Below are 4,164 nucleotides of genomic sequence, written 5' to 3' on the forward strand. Positions count from 1 at the left end.
ATCAAAGAAGCAACAAACAATATCTAGATCTTCTACTGAAGCAGAATTTCGAAGTCTTGCAAGTGTGACAGCTGAACTTACTTGGATACGATCTTTGCTTGCTGAGTTAAGGATTACACTTCCTTGTGTGCCGATCGTGTGGTGTGATAATTTGAGGTCAGTCATGTTAGCTGCCAACCCAGTTCTTCATGCTCGGACAAAGCACATTGAATTTGATTTGTACTTTGTTCATGAAAAGGTGTTAAACAAGGACATGGAGGTTCGTCATGTTCCTGCACATGATCAAGTTGCAGATTGTTTAACAAAGGTCATTTCTAGTTCTCGGTTCTCTATTTTGAGAGACAAACTTAGAATTGAAAGTGCTTCAACTCTGAGTTTGAGGGGGGGCTGTTGAAGACTAGCAATTGGTTATAGTTGTTAGATTTCAGTTTGGGTTCTAACAAATTTCGGTTAGCTCATTAGTTTTATGTTCAGCTGTTAGTATTGTTAGTTTTGTGAGGAGCTCTACTGAGCTATTGTATATATATATATATTTGTATCTGTTCAGGATCATGGAATAATACAAATTAGAAATTTTCAAATTCTTTTTTAGATTTTAATATTTATTACTCACTTAATTTCACACTCATCCTCTGTTTGCATAATCCAATCATCTAAAGATCGATGAATATAATTTCCCACACGGGAAAAAAAATCATCTCTCTTGACTCTTGAGTATCTATATATTTTGGATAATAACACACCCCAAAAAGGCAATAATAAAAACCATAAATCATTGTGTTTGTTATTTAATTAAACAATTTTGATAAGATCGTAAAAATCAAGGTCAAATATCGCTCTTGCTATATAAATAAATAAAGTTCAAAATCTACTTTCTCTTCAACTGGGTCTAGTCAAGTTCCGATATGTCACTTGCATCATTAAAACGGGCATTGACACTAGTTCCAAAATCTTCAATGAAATAAAAGCTTATAAACTTCAAAATACACATTTTCCCAGCTAGTATAATTTCTTATATATACACGGGACAGCTACGACTCATTAAATAACCAAAAATAAGAAATTTAGTTGCTCATCAGTTGACATTAAATGATGGGAATGGGCAGTCTAAAGTTTTTATCTCTTGATTTTTCTTATATATAGAAGAAAATATGACTCAGAAAAATTTGTGGTGCTGAACGTTTTGAAGCATACATATGAATATAAATATATAGCTGTGACTGTCATTGATTTGTCGGCATTAAGTGAGGTTTGAAATTTAAGAGAAATGAGTTTGAACTGCTTAATTAAACAAAGGAAAATTAAGGAATCAAATCAAGGGCAGAGAGTTGTTGGAAAATAATAATGACTGAAAGATGATGACTTGTCATAAAAATGAAATTAAAAATATCAAGGTTGGTCTTATAATAAAAATATTAATCATCATCATCATCTAATAATACAATTATTATTAAGTGTGAAAAGCATCATCTGTGAGCTAGTTAGTTTTGGTGTACGTAATATATCATGTGTGTCAAAGTGGTTCATAGCGTGCTTCTCTCTCTATAAATATATATACAAGTAGATGGCCGTGCTTAATTTCTCTAATCCTGGCTGTCAAATTACCTAACCAGAACACCGATTTTCCACGCCATGCAACTAGCCACGTGGGTGGGATCTTATAGTCAACCTAAATCCGAGTCAACTCTGTCCCTTTCTTCTCTGTTGATTTAGTTTGCTGTTGGACTTTGAATTTATTGGTAGTTTAATGGAAGAGTAACGAAAAGTACACACTCAAATATTATTTCGTAAATTTAACATAATTAATTATATTTATTAAAATTAAAACTTAATATTTTAAAAATAATATATAAAATATTTATATATATTTTGGGTACACATATCAAAAATTAATTATGGACATTTCGAATTGTTTTAATATTTTTTTTGTAAGATTAAAAATAACATTTAGGACAACAATAGAAATTAATCAATTTAATATACATCACACTAATTCGGGATATTCTTTATTATTACAATAAATTTAATATGATGACTACAAATAATTATAATTGTATAATTTTTTTTACTTCATTTCAAAATTGAGGTCAAAGAAATTAGGCATCAATACAACACTGATGCCTATGTATGACATCAGTTGTACACCGACGACAAAAATAGCAACCTAACAATATAATCATATTAAAAAATAATTTTAGATTACAATTCTTACATTTTTACTTCAAAATATACCTAAAACAATTACACAAATTTAAAAATAGTTGATTGAGTAACTACAAAACAAAAATATATAGCATATCTAAAATACAAAAACATAGATCTAAAACATGAAAAACACAATCAAACAAAATAAAATAAAAAACATCATTAAACTCTCGATCCATCTCCACTACTAGCCTTCCACTAAGGCCAATTGCTCATGCCATCCCCGCCCTCTGAATATTCCAACTCAGAAAAACAGAATGAACAAAAATTATTACAAAAAAATTCTAATATATTTGTAAACGTAAAATAACCTAAAAAGAACAGCTTAAATATACAGATCTCAAGGTTGGACCCCTCGCTTTGGTCGAACCTCGCCATTGCATTTCTCAAGCTCAAACTACTTTTGTTGTGGTTGATCCCACAAATCCCCACAACCTTGAGCCCCGTCCACACATCATCGAGGTCGTAGAAGAAGCTCAACCGTGAACCCTACCTTCACATCGATCGTGCTCCATAACCGCCTAAAACATAGAGAAGGGGGCAATTCAATATAAATGATTGAGGGAGAATATCAAAGAGAAAAGAGAAAAGAGTATGGTAGAAGACGCAGCTAAATGAGTGTATAAGGGAGACTGAGAAATGGCTAAGAAGTTAGGGTTAGCAAAATTATGGTTCTACTAAGCTTTTTTATTTAAATTTTTTTTTGACTATGTCGATTCATGACTCACTCTTACAATGTGAGTTATAGGCGTTAATGCGATACTGATGCCTATAACCAAAACACATAAGTTATAGGCATTAGTAGTGCACTAATGCTTTTACTCTACGCCTGTGGATCTTTTTTAGGAGTAGTAGTTGATTTAAAAATTTCATCAACCATGTATATTTCACAGTTTGAAATCCATCTTCTATATACTTTCTTATTTGTATAATTTTTTATTTATAAAATCTAATGTTCAATGTATTTTTTACACTTCGATGTAAAGTTGTTTTGTTAGTCTTAAAAAAAGCACACTATAGAATATAGATGCCCAAGCAAATAGAGCCCGTCGGGACACTATTGTTCACATTGCTATAAGGGTGTTTGTTTTGAGTAGTTGAGTTGTTTTGAAAAGTATAAAAGAGTTTAAGATGGAGAAAATATTAAACTTCAATGTAAAAAATGATTCACTTTACTCTTAAAATACATGTGAGACTCCCACAAATTATTAACTTTATTCCTTAAAATTTGAACCAAACATAAAAATAATTTTAGATTCTCATTCACACGTCTAGTTTACCCGACTTACCCGATACCAAACACCATATTTATGTATAATTTATATCAATATCTATGTATAAGGTTCAATATAAATGAATCTACTTTTCTCAAAAAAAAAAAAATAATAATGCGTCTACCACACCATGCAGAAGAAGGAAAAGGTGATTGCTCCTCGAATAGTTGACTGACTTTTACCACTAAGATTTCCACGTTTGTGTGCTGACGAAGGGAGAGAAATTATTATTGAATGACGAAATTATTCAAATAAGACGAAATTATTCAAATAAGACGAAAATATACATTCATACAGCAGGAAAAATACCAGTACGGACACTATCTTATTAAAGCTCTTGCAAATGGTGGAGATTATAAATTTATAACACCAATTTTTTTTTTTTTTTATAATATGGTTTCATATAATTAGTCATTTTTAAATATAAATATGTGTGTGGCCGATTATTTGTTATTACTTATTAGTGAGTATTTTTATAGAATAAAAGAGCATTACTCTTATATCTCTTCTATATGAAAAGTGCGAAGATAACATAAATTGTTAGTTTAATAGTTTCTTTTATTAATTTTAATAGAATATTTCAAATATTAAACAGAATGTACTTTTAAAATTAATTAAAAAATAAATATTTATTAATTATATTAATATAAATTTAAATATAAAATATTATTATTATAATAAAATT

This window comes from Humulus lupulus, chromosome 8, assembly GCF_963169125.1.
Source record: "Humulus lupulus chromosome 8, drHumLupu1.1, whole genome shotgun sequence".
In the NCBI taxonomy this organism is placed as follows: Eukaryota; Viridiplantae; Streptophyta; class Magnoliopsida; order Rosales; family Cannabaceae; genus Humulus; species Humulus lupulus.